The sequence below is a fragment of the Lemur catta genome, chromosome 11, assembly GCF_020740605.2.
Source record: "Lemur catta isolate mLemCat1 chromosome 11, mLemCat1.pri, whole genome shotgun sequence".
NCBI classification, from domain to species: Eukaryota; Metazoa; Chordata; class Mammalia; order Primates; family Lemuridae; genus Lemur; species Lemur catta.
In genome coordinates, this window is record NC_059138.1 from 41191086 (window position 1) to 41211061 (window position 19976).

The following is a 19976-nucleotide window of genomic DNA, read 5'->3' on the forward strand; positions in this document are numbered from 1 at the left end:
ATTACACTTGTCAAACTTTAAAAACCAAAAAATTTCAAATAGAGTTGATTTTTTTTCTCTTGAGAAACTGAAAGACTGTTCCACATTGGACTTAAGGAAACAGCAGCTTTAGAGGAAGGAGGACATATTTGCCCTTTGGCCCAGTCCCTACCTGGCTGCCTTTCTTAGATTTTCCCACCTGACCTTGGACACAGGTGAGTTCACAATAAGGCTCCTGTCCAAGCCAGGTGCCTTGCCTCACCTTGCTCCCTTGCCTTATACCTGTCTTAATTCTTTTGATCTCTGATTTCCTATCTTTCCCATGTCCTAATCATTTTTACTTTTCTCTTTTAAGATTAGCTGTGCATTATGAATATTTACACCCCATCTTATTAGCTACATTGTTTTATAGGTCTTTTGCTTTTTCAGTTTGCATTGGGCCATTATTATTTCATGAAGAACCACATGTATTTATTACAAATATCTTCACGTTTGTGTTTAATTTCACACTTCATATCACCTTTTTTCCTTCTCTAAAAGTGATACATGGTATGTTTAATTAAACATTTTTGTACTGGAATAAAAGATGGACAGTTTGAGAATTTTAGGCCTCCTATTGACATAAATGGGAGAAAGTCTTGACAGGACAAGGGTTGAGAGCCATTTCTTTCCATTGTAAACTCCTCGACAGCAGGGCTGTAACAATCCAACGCCCATGCAGAGCTCTCCCTTCTCCCTACTGCAGGTGCTGCAATACATTATGAAAACTATATTTGGTTCTTCATTATGGACCTATATACAATGCTGCTCACTCAATGCTGGCTTCTGCATGAATTCCTTGGGATTTTGCATGAAAAAGTTATAGAATTAAAAGGAAAAAATGTGATGGAATTTACTGTTGATTGATACTTCAAATCCCTTCTGAAAAAAGGTACAGTATCAATCAATGTAGCAAGCAACAGAAACATGCCAATTCATAAATGATATAGTAAGCTGACAGGCAAATACCAACTATTAATAGATAGATCTTTTCCACGTAATACCACTGCATTTAGATTTAGTTTTCAAAGAAGTTCTATTTGGGGCATTAAACTTATACTTTAAAGAAAATCTACGAAAACTGCAGTTTTTAAAAACTAAGTTAACCCCCAGTAATAATCTATTTCAAATTAACACACAACCTATATAGTTGGAAAAAGAAAAGATTTTTGGATATATATTTTATTTGACAGTGTTTTAGAATATCATACAGTAAACAAGATTTCTGTAAAAGTTAATTTATCCATAGTGGTGCGTTTCATAAAAATAGTTGCTCACTTACAGTCTTTCTGTGACTATTAATACATGGAATTATATTTATAGAGATACAGCTGTACAGGGTAAATTCACAGCTAACACTACACAGAAATATTATTTGGAATGGGATTTAGATGATGTGCTGTCTTCACAGGTTATGGATTACAGCCGCATAAAGCAATTACTGCACAAGTAGTAGCTGTGAACTGTGCAAATTAGAGTTTATGCCAGCGTAATCTCAATCTTTTTTTCCTTTTGTAACACATGGAAAATAAAGGTCAGAGGATACAGTACCAGGACGTGCAGCTACACTACAGAAGCATTGTCCAAAACCAGATTCAATAAATTAATGGCAAACTATACTGGATTTCTAGTCCAGGGGAGAAAGACTAATTGAGATTAAACCAAAAGTATTATAAACTGCTACATGTGTTTGTGCTTTTGTTTATGATGAATGGGTTTCATTTTTGGAAATTGCTTTTACAAGCTGCAAGACCCTCCACGTGAGGCTTTCGACTATATTCTCTCCTTGTCAAACAACTAAAGCTACTCCAATGTCTGATGGAAATTAAACTGCTAGTGCTCAGCTTACTGCAATTACAAAGAGAGGGAATGAGTCAGCCCAGGGAGGCTATTCTGTGTGACCTTTGTGATGGACCTGATCTCCCCCTTTACTTATAAGACTACAAGTGCAGGGAGGTGAGGCTTATTTGCATTTGAACTCCGGTAAGGAGGCAGAATATGAGAAGAATGAAGCCTCATTCATTCAGGGCATATTAAAAAGAAATTGCCTTCAGAAACATTTTGCCATTTAATATGTGTAGCTACAATAAGTACCAATGGATAATTAATGGAAGCTAACATTTTACAAAGAAATAGTAAAACAGCAGGGAAGAAAGGCAAGACTTAGAATTTTACTAGGGGATCAATCATAGATCTGTGGAGATAAACAGAAACATTAGAGGTTGCTAACGAAATAAAAAATTGGCAGAGAATACAAGACAAAAGCAAACCAAATGGAAACAAAAAGACAAAGAATTAAGGAAAGAAAGATAAGCAGAAAGGAATGCTAAAAAGACTCATGTTCTTTAATGAAAATAAATTGGTTATAATAATGATTTTTTAATATTAGAGATTCATTATAATCTGAGAAATATACGACAAATACTTTGCCTCTGCTCTGTCAAAGTGCAAATGAAGTCATGGAAAGAGGGTTTAAAATAAGACAATAAAATAAGTGAAATACAACATTGCTGACAACGAAGCTATCTATCTCTGCTAGCCTGGAACAATAGAAAAGACTTTCCATAAAGGAACTGCAGCGTTGCCAATCTTGATTAAACAAATTGTGGTCCTTCAATTACGAAATTCATATTTTAGAGGAAAACCAATTAAGATCTATGAGCTAAACTGCAAAATTCTGACTTATGGCAAACTGTTCCCTAGGATACAATTTTTAAAACCTTTTTTTTCCTACCACTGAAAATGTACAGAAATATGATCTGATCACAGAAATGGCAGTAAAAATGGCATCACACCAATGAATTCACTAGATCGCTAACTCATCCTGCAGTGCGCAGGGAACGCTGCTGCTAATACCGAGTATGGATGCCGAGGGTGAGCCGTGGAAACGTGTCATGGGCGAACAGTTCTGAATGTTTCAAAGAAACCCTTTAACCCCTGTCTAGATATGTCAAGAACAATTTATTTACAACGCTTTAGATCAATTAAAAGATATAATCTTGTCTCAGTTTCAGCTTGCTCCGTGCAGTTTGATTTTTAAGGCGATATTCCAGTTTGTGATTGCTCTTAACTTGTCCAGTTTCTTGATATAAAGTTTGGATGACATCCAAATCCTTCATGCAGTGGGGGGAATTTTTTATCTTTCTTTCTCTCTTATTTTATTTTTTTCTTTTTACTAAAGCTACACTGCACTGTCTCTGTGATGTTCTTCACGTTATTTTGGTTCTTCCATAGCTGCCAAAGCCCCCACAATGGGACCGGGGGCTTCAGGATCAGTTTGGGTCTGCGCGTGGACGCTGTGCCGCCCTTGCTCGTCGGACACGTGGGACTTCACGTCGATGTTCCCGGGCCTTGGTGCCTCGTGGATCTATGCGTGTGACAGTGAAAATAAATTAAAACGCCGTGAGACGGAACCTAGGAAGCACGGCCCGCGCCGAGGCGGCTCACCTGCCCGCGGCCGAGGCGCCGGGCTTGAGCACGCCCGGCAGCTTGTCGGAGCCCGGCACCTTCCAGGGCCCCGGCGCGACGGCGGCCTTGCGCGCGGGGGCGCCCCCTGGGGGCCGCGGGCCCGGCCGGGGCCCCGCGCGCGCACCCGCCCTGCCCTCGGCCTCCCGCGCGCCCGCAAACGCGGCCGCGGCCCCGGGGCCTTCGCGCCGGCCGAGCTCGGGGCCCGCCGCGGCGCGGACACCCTCCTGCCCGCCCGCCCGCGCAGCGTCCGCCGCGTCCGCCGCCGCGGGCCCGGGCGCCCTGGCCTCCGAGGCGGGCCTGCCGGCCTCGGGCCGCCCCTGGCAGCCGGGCGCCTCCTCGAGCCTCGGCCGCGCGGCCCTCTGTGGACTCGCCGAGCGCTCCCTCTGCTCCCCGAGGCGCTGCTTCTTCTGGCCGCAGGCTGAAAGCTCCTTTGGTTTCCTAACGTCGTGTTCCCTTTTGATATCCCAAGCTGGGTCTGGGCTTATCTGGTGGGGAGGGTCGGAGGGGGGGGCTGGATGTGATGGAGAGAATGGAGCGAGGACGTCTTCCAGGGAGACGCCTACTTCCGGCAGACCTGGGGCGGCGGCAGCGGCAGAACTCCAGGAGGCGGGTTCGTCTGCGGACGGGAAGCACAGGCGTGAGCGGCCGCGCGGCGCAGCTTCCTACACCCCGCCGGGGACAAGGGCAGGCAGCCGGGAGGCTGCTCTCTAGGTCCCAGGCCACCGCCACCCCACCCTCGCTGCCGGGAGGGCAGCCGGCCACACCCCTGGGTCTTGTGTCCCCCCACCGTCGTGCCACCCCCACCCCCGAGCCCCCATTGGCAGGCCAGGGAGGCCGATACGAAGCCCAGGCCTAATCCCTGCGCCTTGGCCACTTCTAACTTTCTGGGGTGTCATCAGGTCTGACAGTCCTGCGCCATCTGACTTGGCAGTGCTTGAATCAATGGTTCTCAAATGCCAGCACTGCGGTCCCCAACCCCAGGCCCCAACCCTGCATGGACAAGTACCAGTCTGTGGCCTTTTAGGAACCAGGTGCACAGCAGGAGGTGAGCAGCTGGCCAGGGAGCGAAGCTTCATCTGTATTTACTGCTGCTCCCCAGGCTGGAATTGCCGCATAAGCTCCGCCTCCTGTCACATCAGCCTCAGATCTGCCGAGGGCATTAGATTCTCCTAGGAGCGCGAGGCCTACTGTGAACTGCGCATGCGAGGGATCAGGGTTGTGGCTCCTTATGAGAATCTAAGGCCTGATGATCTGAGGGGGAACTAAGGTGGTGATGCGGGCGCTGGGGAGCTGCTGCAAATACAGATTATCATTAGAAAAAAGGTTTGCACAATAAATGTAATGCGCTTGAATCATCCCATAACCTGGTCCGTAGAAAAATTGTCTTCCATGAAACTGGTCCCTGGTGCCAAAGAGGTTGGGGACTGCTGCTCTAGTACACGTGGGAATCACCTGGGTGGTTGTGAAGAATACAGTTTTCCTGGGGGACCAGGCCCAGAGATTCCAGCGGCACAGGGCCCAGGAATTTCTCTGCATTTCCAACAAGCACTCGGATTCTGAAGAACATGGTCTAGAGCCGAGCTTTGAGAAACACTGGTCTGAGTCCTCTCGAAGAAATTGGGAGAGTGACGTTCTCAACCATTAGGTGTCACTCAAAGCATAATTCTGAGCTTCTGTCAGTTTCTGAATTTGGATAAATTCATCTAAAACCAATCATTGCTGTCTTTTAAAAATCTTTGTCTTTAATTCTTTTTGGTACTTCTAATATTACGGAAGGCCTGGGGACTAACATAAATAATTCTTTCTAGGAAGCCTAGCTTCAACATTTATTTAGGATTTAAACTCTCTCTACCTCCAGAAAAAGATTTAAGACAATTTATAACATCAAAACACACATAAAACAGAATGATAAAAATGAGAAATGACTTATTTTTTTTTTTAAAACAACCACTGGTCAGGAGCCAAGTAGAAGGAGGACAGATGTGTTAGGAATCTGAGATGAGTTAGTTACTACTGTGAGCAATAACATTACCCTGGAGTTTCTGGCTCCTAATGGAAAATTAAAATTAAAGCAGGAAAATCCAATACAATGAACCCTTGATGTTTGTCAGAAATATGTCTGATGACCTCTGAAATGCTCAAATTTTGTGATACCATTCAAGGGTGTAATTTTTCTCCATAGAATTGGTAATGGTCATGAGTGGGGAACAAAGAAGCCACACTGCTATCTGAATTCTGGGTGGCAGGTGAGCCTCCCTCACTAGCTGAGATTCCGTCCCACACAGCAGCCTCAGTGCCTGTGATTCAAATTCCTGCCTCCATAACATGTGTCAGAGACCATCAGGGATCCTTGTGCATACTCAGTCCATGAATGTCCAGGGTCTACTTTGTTTTAAAGTTGAGCATTCTTAAATTGTACCTTTGATACTGATTTATAAAGCAATAAGGATAGGGAGAAGGCACTGGGGTTGATTTCTCTAATAATTCTGGCCACCTTAGAATATCAAATCAGTTCCAAAAAAACTTCTCCTTTGATGTGAAATTTGAATTGAGTATTTTGGGCATAATGTTACCTTCCTTCTTCCATAGACTGATGTCCATTATCATTTTCACACAGTGAGGAAAAAAATCCTACAGAAGCATCAGAAGACCTGGAATCTAATCCTGCCTCTGGCATGTAATGACTAGCAATATGAATTTCGACCAACCACTAAATCTCTCTGAGCCTCAATTTCTTCCTGTATAAGATGGGGATAAATGTCCTACCTTACAAATGTGACACCTGCACTTTCTAATGGAAGGCACCTTACAATGGGAGAGTCATGATAATTAATTGACCATCACTGAGTCATATTTTTCTTCTGTGCCCCAGGGGCTGCCTCCTTATGGACCGTTCTTATGGAAGCTGCCACATTAACTAGTACACTTGCAGGTGAGGTCTTGAATAAGTGCAGGAAGTCAGTTATCCCCATGTGCTATGATTCCCAAGTTTTGTTATACCTCAGATATCCTTGGTTACCACAAGGAATATTCTGAAATCCTCCAATGCAAATGTATTCAATGAAAATTAGAATGTGTTCTACTTTTAGCTGGGTTAGAGTTTAAAATCAAACTACCAGATGATAGATAGGTGGTGGCACCTCCACCAATATAGCAAGATATTGCCTAGCAGGTTAAAAGCAGTCTTTAGAAGCCCTCGCTAGAGGGTAGCGTGTGCAATGGTGATCTCTTCCTTGGACCATGGTAATGATATTTCACATTTTAATAGTTCTTTTCCCCACCATTACATCACATATGGTAGAGTCAATTAGCTGGCCTCAAATTACTTCTGAGATACAGGGAGAAGGTTGATATTATTCACACCATTTCCTGAAGGAGAATTGAAGCAGAGAAAGGTTAAATAACTTGACCAAGATTACAAAATGGACCAGCCAGGAGTAAAATTTTGGGTTTCTCTATTCCTTTTACTTACTGAGAAATTCATCCCAAGGTATTTCCTTGCAAATAGGATCAAAGCATGTCAACAGACATGCTTAGTGGCCACTGCTGACCGATGGGAACTGGATCCCATTTGTTTATGAACATATTACCACATGTCTGTTATTGAACTGGAGAGTTCCTATCCAGGAAAAGGAAAAAATATTAAACCACAAAAATAAATGTCCACCATTAGCTGCCCTCAAATTTCTTCTGAGATTCAGGGAGACTCTTCTCTTTTCTTCTACTCTTGCCCACCTCCAGTGATTCTCCATATGATAAACTGAAAGGTGAAATTATTCACAAATACAAAGGGATTCCTTTTATTATAAAAAGACTTCTCAAGAGTTTGCTTATAGATCATTAAATACTTAATAGTGGGAGAAACTAAAAGTTACAATGTTTCAAGTACCACTGATTAAGAATATTAATCAGATATTAAAGTTAGCTATATCATAAAGTAAAGTGATTTTAAAAAGATGGGCATTTATCTGTGTGGTTTAATACTTTTCATTTTTCTGCTCAGGAACTCGTCAGTTCAATACCAGATATGTGGTGTCTGCCCAGACACCTGCAAAGCTCAGTAAAGCACCAAGGGCCTCTTCAGTGGAGGCCCCTTTACCCACCTTGTCCCATCACCTGCCCATCAAGGTGACAAGAACTGTGGTGGACAGGAAGAGCCCTTGTGTCTAACATTGCAAACTCTAGTTTTCTTGAAATCTTCACACATAGCAGTCAGAAGAATTAATCAAATTTAGTTCTGGTTCCATCAGACCATGCTTTCCCTCCCTCCCTTCCTTCCTTCTTCCCTTCTTCCTCTCTCCCTCCTTTCTTGAACCTGGTCACTGGGTAAAGTGTGTGATCATGTTCATTTATCAGGTGGTTGCCGAGCAAGATGTGCTCCACAGCATCCTTCCAGCCTGAGATGTTCTTACTAAAATTAGAAATAACAGAGATACATCCTGGAAAGGTGAAATCAGCCACTTCTGGCCTGCTGGGATCTATGTAGCCCCTTTGTCCAAACAATGTCCCCAGGCCCAGTGGCTGAAACCAGAAAGCAAAAAGCCTTTCATTCCAAACTGATTTCCTCAGCCTGCCCTCTCCCATCCCCACCACAGTGAAACTCCTCTTGTCAGGGTCACCAGTGACCTTTCTGTTGTGAAATCCAGGGGACACCTCTCTGTATTCCTCTTAATACAGTCAGCTTTCTGTAACCATGGGTTTGCATTTGTGGATTCAACTGAGGATCAGGCCGGGCACGGTGGCTCATGCCTGTAATCCTAGCACTCTGGGAGGCTGAGGATTGCTTGAGGTTAAGAGTTTGAGACTAGCCTGAACAAGAGTGAGTCCCCATCTCTATGAAAAATAGAAGAAATTAGCCAGGCATGGTGGTGGGCACCTGTAGTCTCAGCTACTTGGGAGGCTGAGGCAGGAGGATTGCCTGAGCCCAGGAGTTTGAGGTTGCTGTGAGCTAGGCTGACGCCACGGAACTCTAGCCCTGGCAACAGAGCGAGATTCTGTCTCAAAAAACTTCCCAAAAAACCGAGGATCACAAATATTTGGGAAAAAAACCCAATAAAAATAACAATAAAAGATAATACAAATAAAAATACAGCGTAGCATCTATTTATATAGCATTTACATTGTGTTAGGTATTATAAGTAATCTAGAGATGATGTACAGTATACGGGAGGATGTGCATAGGTTATATGCAAATACTGCATCACTTTATAGAAAGCATTTGAGCACTGGAGGATTTTGGTATCCATGGGGCTCGGAGAACCAATCCCCCACAGTACTGAGGGGTAACTGTACTTTATCTCACTACATTTTCACACAACTGCTTCCAGAAACAAACTCGATTCCTGGCTTTCATGACGCCCCATTCTCCTGCTTTTTGTCCTAGCTTTCTGACAGTTCCTTCTCAACTTACTTTGCAGGTTCCTCTTCTTTCACCTGACCTTCTGAGGGGTTGGTCTTAAGGTAATTTTCTCTCTCCACGGTCTCTCCTAGGTGTTCTCATCTATTTATGTAACTTTTATACAACAGCAATACTCAATGTTTCTACCGAGCTCTATGCTACCAGCTCTATGCCGGGGTATATCCACCCACCTTCTTGATATCTCTCCTTGGATAGCTCATTGACAACTTCAATCTAACACGTCCAAAATAGAAATCTTTTCTCCCTGAGCCTATTCTGCGCTCTCTGCCTTACTTTCTCATCTTGATGAACGGTACAATCATCACCTGGAGATATCCTCGGTTCCTTTCTCTCCTTAGCTCACAAATACAACCACCTGCAAGTCTTATTAGTCTTAACTTCAAATATATGTGGACCCTGTCAACTTATCTTCACCTTCACTGTTACCACCATAATTCAAGATACAGGGCAGGCTCTGGAAGGATGGATGCAACCAGTGTGGGCTGTGCAGGACAGTCACACTTAAGAGAAGGCCACAGTGTGGACATCTTTGATAAACCCTTGGGGCTACTGTTGAAGACAGAAATTTCAAAAATGAATATTCAAAAAAGAGAAGTTAAGCACAGTATACCATGAACCACGCTCCCTCCACAGGGCAGCTAACCTGGTTACCCTGCCCAAGGGATTAGCCAAGCTATCATTTCCCACAGGGGCTACTAAAATAACCCACCCTTCTATTTCTTTCTACTCTTTCCCACCTCCAGTGAGTCTCCCTATAGCATCCGCAACAATGTCTTTGAGACGTAAATTAGATCATTCCATTTCCTTGCTTAAAACTTTCAGTGAGTTCCCACTGCTTTTAGATTAAAACCCAAAATTATTAACATAGCCTACAAATGCCTGCGTGATGTGGTCCCTGCCAGCTGCCCCAGCTGCATGTCCCTTCAACCCCTGTTCTCCACCCACACTGGTCTCTGCTCAGTTCTTCAAATGCACCAAGCTCATCTTCTATTCCAGGACATTGTCATTGACTCCTCTGCTAGGGAAGACTTTTCCCACAAGTACTCACATGGGGGGTTCTTTTTCTTCCATTAGGACTCGTAAATGTCACTCCAGAGAACTCTAATCTATAGCAGATACTCCACCCTCCTCATCAGTATCCTGTTTCTATTTCCTCACAGTGCCTATAATTTGTAATTACATATTTGCTTGCTTATTTGATTGACATCAGTCTCAAATACTAGCTGTAAGCTCCACGAGGGCAAGGACCACCTGGGTCTTGTTTACGACAGTGTACTTAATAGCTAGCACAGTGACTCACACAAAAATCAGTGCTTGATGAATATCTGATGTGTGAATAAATCTATTTCACAAACAGAAATGGAAGACTTGAAACCAAAATGCCTGCTTGAGGAAACACTTCAGGGCAAAAGTTTTCATTTACAGTATAACCTATCAAAACCAAGTTTGTGTCCTCTGTACAGTGGTGAGTAAAACAGAACAAAACAAAACAGGTTTGTTTCTATGACTTTTATCAGTTTTGAGAGGGAGGCTGGTGGTGAAATGGGGATGTGTATCTGAAGTGGGAGGGGAAACGACTTAGTTTCGTGGACAGAGCGCAGAAGAGGAAGCCGGCCACAGAGAGCACACTGGGAAGCATCGTCAGCTTTCACTGGTGGCTCCTTGGGGTGGAGAGGGACAAAGAGAGGCTCTGGTCCCAAGTGCACAAAGCCAGGTTCTCCTGAATTTTTAAAGATGTTCTTTCCTTTGTTAATTTTATCAGCTCCAACGATATTAGAGCTTTGCTTGAAGACTCTGGGAAGTCATTAACCAACGTGCCAGAGAATGTTCAAATGAACCCCCAGGTAAGACAGACCCTAAATATCTTGCACTCTACTATGGGAGAAGCAAGCCCTTCTCCTAAGTTAGGATCAGGTTTTTTACCCATTCTATTGTCAGTTCTAGCCAGTTTGGTTCTCTCCTAGAAAACAGATTGATTAATACCTAAGTACATATTATTAGTATATGTATACACAGATTACACATGCATCATTATTTTTGAGTTAAAAGATATATGGTCTCTTAAATTATCTTGTAGGAGCCCAGCAATATTAAAAAATAAAATGCACTTCCTCACTTCATATGCTAGAGATTAAAAAAAAACAAAAAAGAAAAAAACCTCATCTACAGAAACTGTGCTTCAACAGCTTGTTTATTTTATGATATTAAACCAAAGTGACAGTAACCAGGGAGCTGTCCTGATAGGACTAAACTGCTTGTTGTACTAAATAAGTACCTGCATTCTTGGTTTCCCAGGTGGCTCTTATCTCCATCAAAAATTTGTACAGAAGAAGAAAGCATAACCCCAATCAAGGGAGAGTTCATTTTATGCTGTGTGAAGGCACAGAGAGGTTAAGAAAGAAAAATCTTTTAAAGATTGTGTTCAAACTGTAATGGTTCTTTTGCATCTGTTCAACTAATTTTTTAAAACAAAATATAAACAAGAAAATCCTTAGAAGGGAGCCAAAGGTTTGGCAGGGGAAAGAGGGTCTGTCATCTGCCCCATACCTCACCACTCACCTCAGGGCTTCCAGCTTCAGGCTGGGTGTTCCTGTAAGGCCTGAATAAGGTTCCCACATCGCTCTTCTCCCCTCAGTACAGGGCTTGAACCCAGGCCTAAGGACTGCCTTTTGGATTAGGGTGTTCAGAAAGATAATAATGGCATTATTGCTATTGGTACTACTACTGCCGACAGTATCTAACATTGATTGAGGTGCTGACTAGGAGTCAGGCAATCTACCACACATTTTACAGATGAGGAAACTGAGACAGGTTACATAACTTGTTCAAGGTCACACAGCTAGTAGAGGAGCAGGGCCATTGAATGGCTTTTGGAATGGGGTCATTTTCTACAAGCTCACCTGAAACACCATCACTAGATGCCTTTACTATCTGCTACTCATCTCTCCTTCTGGGGTGATGTCACAGAAACTCGTATCTAAAAAGTGATTGTCAGAAGCTGATCCATTTTTATTCCTAATGGAGACTCTGAAATGTCATTTGTGTTTGAACTTTGGACAAAGAATGACAGTCACTATGGTGAGAGCACTGATTTGTAAAAATGTTATAAATGTGAGCTGGAACCAGAGAACAATAACATTAGATTTCTTAAGGGCAGGGATAATACCATATACTTGTACAATATCCTCACAGCGCCACTCCTTGCAGCTAGATTGAATTGAAAATACTCAGATACCAGAGACACTGAGTTAGTCTGAGACGTAAATACTGTCACTGCCTAAATGACTAAAATTATTCTATAATGAAATCCATGGATTTGCGAAGTGTTACTTCTTATAAAAACGTTCCCTGTTGCAGCCTACAGTTGGCTGGGGTGAGAGTAAACTGATGTGTTTGCACTGAAATCTATTTTTTTCTAATTTAGAGTATTATCGGAAAATATCAGAATGATTACGGTAGATCAAAGGACAGTAATGTGAAGTCATTTGGTGTTCAAAAGAAAAACCTTTTAAGGATTGTGTTCAAACTACAATTGTTCATTTGCATTTGTTCAACCATTACTACAGCGATTGCATTTTGTAACAAAATATAAACAAGAAAAATGTACATTAAAAAAATTTCAGACAAAATTATTGTATTTTCCTCCTGCTCTGTCTGCAACATTGTTTCCAGTCTGGAGCCATTAGTAGCCTTCAAACACGTATTTGTTTCACCTATATTAACAGAGACCTATAAACTAGGCGTTATGAACATTAATAAATTTTACAATGGTGACTGTATTTGCTTATTGAAGCTTCACATTTCCACTCATTTTGAAAGCATAATCAAAGGTGCAGCAATAAATCTGTGTCAAGGTTTAGCTACCTCCATGGCCAAAAGGGCAAATCTCAGGCGTAGGTGGGACTGTTAATAATGGAGCTACTATTTACTGAGTGCTTTATATGTACTAAGATCTGTGCTGTGTGCATAATATACATTACCTTTCAGTCCTCACAACAGTTCTAGGAACTATGGTGCGATTATCCCCATTGCAGAGATTAGGGGACTGAGGCTTAGATACATTAAGCGATTTGCCAGGACCACTCAGTTTGTAAGTGAGAATCAGGACAACTGACTACATAACTCCAGAGCCCAAGCCCAAATTGCTACTCTGTTACAGTGCCTTCCAACCTCTTCCACATCAGCACGGACATGGAAAAGGATAATACTTAGTGCACTGGAGTAAACGTGAAGACGGTCAAGCCCTTCCTGAACACCCCAAGGGCAGAGGGGCATCAGTATCTTGCTACAACTCATCAGACGTACATTGGAGCACAGGTCAGGAAATGCGGTTCTGTTTTTCTATGAGGTAAAATCTTGATAATCCAGATTAGTCTGGGAATGTGGGGATGTCCAAGGATCAGTCTGAATTAATGAAACATCTGCTAATATTATAGGATATATGAGACATATGCTGGTTTATTTATTTCAAGCATGTTTGAAGTGTTTGAATGGTGCTTGGAGGCCTTCTTACTCTCAAATACTTAAAGATAGTCTTCGAGGCAGTGGTTTTCAAACTTTTTTGGAAAGCCATACATCTTCCTTTTCAAGTAAAATGTTAAATGACAATCCAATATGTAAAACAGATAAAAAAGGGAACTGCTATGGTTGGGCGGGGTGGGTCCAAAGCCTCCTGCCACCCACCCTCACTGTCACCCACAGAGGCTCTTTAGTCTCTTGGGATGCTTGAGGCTCTAACAGAACCATCTGATCTGTTAATCTGTGTCTCTCAAAGCCCTGTTTACAATGCAAACATCTCTCAGCGGGTAGGAAGAAGAGGAAGTCAGGGAAGTTTTGCTCAACAGATTGTTTTCTAAGTGGTGGTAGCTGGGAGCTGGACTCCAGAGAAGGGAGATAAAGCACAGGGACAGTTTCCTGAAGTAAGGGGGCTGGAAACCTCTGTCACACAGCAGGAAGGACAGGCTTTACCTTTCCATAACTTTTCTGGGGCACACAGTCACCAGGAGACTCAGCTGACAGTTCATGAGTTGAGATTTTCCCTACTTGTCTCCAGGAGAAGTCAGCAACTTGTGGTAGCGGAGTGTCAACTGGGAGACCTGGCTTTTGCCTCCAGCTCTGCCACCTGGTGTGAACTTGGGCAAGTCATGTAACACCTCAGTTCCTTATCTGTAAAATGGAACAATACCTGCTCTGCTTCCTTCCCAGAGTGGCGAAGATCAAATGAAATAATGTATATGAATGTTATATGCATGTCAGCCATTAAATTAACAGTTTAAGTCCAAGTTTTAAAATGGGCAAAGGATTTGAATTGATACTTTACCAAAATGATATGTGGATGGCAAATAAGCACATAAACAGCCCTGAACATCATTAGTAGGAAAATGAAAATTAAAACTACAATGAGATACCATGATACACCTACTAGTACAGCTACAATTAAACATCAACAACAGCACAACTGAAAATAACAGTCAAGAATGTGGAGCAACTAGAACTCTCATACGTTGCTATCAGGAATAAAAAGTGCAAGAGCCACTTCAGAAAAGTTTGGCAATTTCTTAAAAAGTTAAACATTTAGTTAACCATCCAACCCAGCAATCCCACTCTGAGGTGTCTACCTGAGTGAAATAAAAACTTCTGTTCATACAAAAACCTGCATGTGAATTTTTATAGTGACTTTATGCATAATCACCCAAACTGGAAACCACTCAGATGTCTATCAACTGGTGGGTGGATAAAAACTCTGTGATATCAATATAATGGAATAGCATTCAGCTATGAAACATTCACTCAACATCTTGAGTGAGTCTCAGATGCATTATGCTAAGTGAAAGAAGCCGGATTCAAAGGTTATATACTGAGCGATTCCATTCACACAACATTCTCAAATATGCAAAAGTAAAGGGACAGAAAACTGGTTTCTGGGGACTGAGTGTGGGAGGAGGCTTGACTATAATGGGAAATTAGATAATTTTAGGAGGTTACAAAACTGTTCTATGTCTTAATTATGGTAGTGATGATATAACTGTATGTGTTCTCTGAAATTCATAGAATCATACACTAAAAAGGGTAAATTTTACTGTATATAAATAATACCTTAATTTGAAAAATGGGAAAAAACTAATAGTGCTGACAAAGTGTTTTTAAGCCTGGGCTAACAAGTCTTTTAAAACTAGTTACACCTTTGGAAAATAATATTTCCACCGCGACTTTGCTCAGTTACCTCCCTCTGCGTCCCTCACCATTGCACCAAGATAAGTTTCTGCCCAGTGAAACTGGTAATGAATTCTGAGTTCACAGAGTTAGAAGAATCTGAATTGAAGAGGTTTACTTTAATCTTTAGAAGGCGCCTTTAATTTCAACGCTTTTCTAGAATCATGTTCTCCATCACAGAAATATAGTCCTGTCAGAAGTAGCAGAAAGCGGAAATAAGGGAAGAGAGTTATCAATCAGAAGTCACCTATTTCATGGGAGAAGTGATGGAAACTGATAATAGTTACATCTTGCCAAAGACAGAAGACGTGGAAGTGAGTTACTCAGAGGACACTCCTGGACTCCAGGCAGATCCATACCCTCTGGGGTCTCTTCCTCATGGCCCCTCATGTCCTCGATAAACCCCTCATGGGCAAGACTCGGGCATAAGATTAATTCACTTCTAGACTAAGACCCCTCAAGCGATACACAACTATATCCCCACCAGAGTGTCTCTAGGGAGCAAAGCCCTTTTAAACAAGTCTAGCTTAAAAAAAAAAAAAAAGAATTAGTGGAAGCAGAGCTCTTGTGCCCGGAGCTGTCCAATTTTGTTATCGTATTGCAGCAAGGTTAACCTTAGACTTTTTTTTTTTCTGTACCCAGCCTTATTTTTCAAAACCCTTTCTTCTCCTTCATATCTCTATTTTGGGACCCAGGACTCAATTCATTCTTTTTTTTTCATTCAACAAATATTTATTGAGCATCTACTTTGTGTGTTATACTCTATGCACTGAATATACCCGTGTGAAGGAAGCAATATTCCTGTCTTCGTGGACCTTACTATCACAGTGGAAGAGACCGAATATTAATGTACAAATAGGTAATAATGGAAAGACTGCTATGGAGCAGTGCAATGAAGGAAGATAAGGTAAGGTAAGGCGATGAAAAGGGATGTGGGGTGCTGTTTTAGATATGCTGGCCAGGCAAGGTGACATTAAGTAGGGACTTAAAAGCAGAGGAGTAGAAAGTCATGTGGAGACTTGGGCTGAGATCACCCTAGAGAGATGGAACAACAAGTGCAAAGATCCTGATGAGCGAGGGCTCGGCATGTTTAAGGAATGACAAGAAGGACCAGGGAGGGGCAAGGGGCAGTATGAGATCACATAGGGCTTCAGATATGTGTAAGGAACTGAAGAGGTAAAGATGAACAAGACACAATTGGTGCCTTCAGGGAACTCATGGTGCACTATTCCAGATTTCCAGACTTCTACAGCACTTTCTAGAAGTACAGAGTTCTGTGAGGCAGGCAGGAAGAGAACAGATTGTTTTGTATACGGGACTTAGGGAAGGTTTTAGTTTTAGTTTGAAGGCAGAATAAGAGCTCAGTAGAGGCAGAGAGCAGGGCAGAGTATCCCAGGATCAGCAAGAGCAGAACTCAGTGGGCTGCAGGGGGATGGCGCAGGGTGCATGGGGCAGTGACAGAACGGGAGGCTGGGAAGGCAGGCTGGGGAGAGCCCTGCGCGCCAACTAAGCAGTGAGGACTTCCATCTCCAGACAACAGGGGGCTAGTGAGGTGTTTAAGCAGGAGAGCGATGAGGGTAATCCCTCCTCCTTACCTAGGCAGGTGAGTCAATACATTGATATCGACAGATAGATTACACTCGAATTAAATCTTATTAAATGTATGTTGCTTCAATCAGAGTATCATACTGTTTCAGCTTCTTTTATCAACAAATAAAATATCTTTTTATCTTATTAGTATTGGCAAGCAGAAGCCTGATCACTCTTGAGGTAGAGAAATATCATTAATCTTGCGGTTAATTAATATTGAATATCTATTTTGCACCAGGCACTGTGTTAAGTGCTGGGAAAAATTTGGCATGATGTCCTTGCCCTTATGGAGTTTATTATAGGAGGCAGACAGAGATCGAGTGATTTGGAATGTGATGTATCACGAAAAGTTGAAAAAAAATGGGTGCTAAAGAAGTGGGGAGCTACCCTCATTTAGGGGTTCAGGGAGGTCTCCCCAAGGAAATGTTCCTTAAATGAATACTAGGTTGATTATAATTTTATTTGTAGCAGCAACATCATCCCCCTTTTCTTTAATAATGAGCCTTTCTTTCAAGTCGGTCCTTTTCTTTTACTTTGAAGTACGTCCAGTTCTTGCCTACCTTGAGAAGAGAAAAAACCCAACCTCTCATGTCTGTACACCCAAACTAAGCTTTTCATTATTTTCCAGAACCAGTCACACAATTCTGACTTTCCTACCTTCCTCCATTCACTCACTCATTCATTTGCTCAAGGTCTGTGCTTTGTGCACGGTATCCGAGGGGACTCAGGTAGATTCCATGGTTGAAACACAGGACGAGAGGTGTGGCGTGACAGGAGAGGAGGCCGTTCCTTTGTAGGACAAGCCAAGGACTGTGGTGTCCATTGTGCAAGTGTTGGAGAATCCCTGGAGGGCCTGAAGCCTGGCCATTCAAAGTGTGTGTGAGGCCACAGGGTGGAGGACAGAGTGCGGGTGCTGGCAGGGAGATGAGATGAGATGGGGAGCCACGGTCTCAGGCTGGGCTGCTGTGCAGGTGAGAGGTGGGAAGGGACAGGGTAGGGCAGGAAGGGTCAGCTCTGAAAGGCGTGAGGAAGAGAGCGATGAAAGATGTATGGAGGGAGGGGTGAGTGAATGAGGCATCCCGAGGAACTCTCAGGATTCCAGCTTGTGTGATGACAGATGGCAGTGCCATAAATGAGACTGGGGACACAGATTGGAGGACAAGCACATTTGGACCTACTCAGTGCAGGAATTTTGAAATCTCCTTTAACATCTTCCTTTCCCTTAATCTCTCTACATAATCGGTCACTAAGTTCCCTCAGTGTTTCTTTGAGAATGTCCCCCAGGTCCATTCCCACTGTCCCAAGGCTGACCTATGTAGATTGTCACAGCATCATCTAATAGGTCATCCTGCCCCCCCTCCCCTCTTCAGCCCAACCCACATTCTGCTTCTTAAAATAACCCTCTTATCTGACATCTAATCCTGGCCTTAATTTTTTTTTTTTACTTTATTGTAGTAAAAAACCCCTTAGTCTATATCTTGCTTCTTCATGTGTTTAGTCACCTTTTTATGTCTTTCTTTCACAACTAAACCATAAATTCCTTGAAGACAGAAACTGTGTTCTAAAGCTCCTTTGTATTGTTAGCAGTGCCTACTGAAGTCTTGCCTAACAGTAAATCTGTGTTGATGAAATTTAATTTTACTTTAAAAACAATAAGAACATGATGTGGTGGACATTATTTTATTTTTTTTTGAGCAGAGTCTTACTCTGTTGTCCGGGCTAGAGTGCTGTGGCGTCAGCCTAGCTCACAGCAACCTCAAACTCCTGGGCTCAAGTGATCCTGCCTCAGCCTCCCGAGTAGCTGGGACTACAGGTGCACACAACCATGCCTGGGTAATTTTTCCTATATATATATTTTTGGTAGTGATGGGGTCTCACTCTTGCTCAGGCTGGTCTTGAACTCCTGATCTCAAGTGATCTTCTTGCTTTGGCATCCCAGAGTGCTAGGATTATAGGTGTGAGCCACTGTGGCCAGCCTGAACTTTATTTCAATACTTCACAATTCAAAGCATTTTTTCATCAGGTGTTATCCAATGCGTGTGTGTGTGTGTGTGTGTGTGTGTATTTTTAACGCTATGTCATAAAAATTCTTGCCAATAGCATCCTGAAGTGGATCACCTAGCGAGTGGATTCTGTTTCAACAGCTGACTTTCTAATGTCAATATTCATAAACACCAGGGATGGGAAAGAGAACAGAAATCTAGAATGAGGCAGTGTAGATTTAGATTTTAGCTTTATTACTGACCAGCTGTGTGGCTTTGGGCAAATTTCTTAACTTCTCTGATCATAAGTGATGTCTACCTCAGAGACATGTTATGAAAATTAAAATTATACAAATTTTCATGAAAGTTAAATGAGCAACTAATGTGGATTTTGGCACATAGTAAACACTTGTAAATAATAATGATAATGGCAAAAAACAACAAACATTCACTGGCACTCTTCAAGCTAAATGCTGCACCTGCAGTCTGTCATTTAAATTTTGCAACAAGCCTATGAGGTAGATACTACTGTTATCCTCATTATGCAGATGAAAAAACTGAAGATGATAGAACTTTCATAGAAGTTAATTGGCTTATCCAGGGATTGTCCCTTTTTACCCTCTTTAGCCTTTAGGTGACTTTTATCTAAAGTTCCTGTAAGGAGCAAAAGGAGAGGGGTAGGCTTATCACTTCTTTCCCATATATCCTGGAGAAGATGCTGTGAGCAGAGCAATAGCCCTGGAGGAGGATGCACAGTAAGAGAACGTGGTAGACCTGCCACCTGGATGGTCCACCTGTGCAGGAACCAGAACGCACAAGGCACCCAGGTAAAAGGAGCTCTCATACAGGCAAGAAGCTGCTGCATCAACACAACCTTGGGCAGACAGTGGCCCCGGCTGCACCCGGCTCAGCTGGGGTCACAGGCTTCTCTCTGAACCTAACACTGGGGTAGAGGGTGCTGTGTCCTTAGCCGGTTATTGCAGCCCTCTTTCCCCATAAGGCAGCTGGTGATGCAGAAAAACTTTTCTTTCCAGCTTGCGATAACAAAGGACAAAAGATGATACTATTTGGAACCTTTGAGCCCTCATTGGTGTTCAAACCATGGTTCCCAAGGTGATGGGGAGGAGGGGGGGCAGGATATCTGAGTGGGAAGCAAGTGGAATGACAGGAGCCAGGCCAAGCCGGCACTATGGGGACTGGCTGAAGTAGAAACCGTCCTGGCAGGGCGGGTGGAGGGGAGCAAGAGTGGGAGAAGCAGTGAGTTTGCCTAACTTTAAAGAGGAGAG

General features: G+C 42.8%; 1 long non-coding RNA gene across 1 annotated transcript in view; it reads right to left on the bottom strand.

The window, feature by feature from the left end:
* Positions 1–1184: 1184 nt before the first annotated feature.
* Positions 1185–19976, bottom strand: part of LOC123647572 — a 46275-nt gene continuing 27483 nt past the window's right edge. Inside the window, exons 2-3 of the long non-coding RNA XR_006738285.1 lie at positions 4050–4102; positions 1185–3385 (exon numbers count right to left, since the gene is read on the bottom strand). This is a non-coding gene — a long non-coding RNA (uncharacterized LOC123647572). The remainder of the gene's footprint in view (positions 3386–4049; positions 4103–19976) is intronic.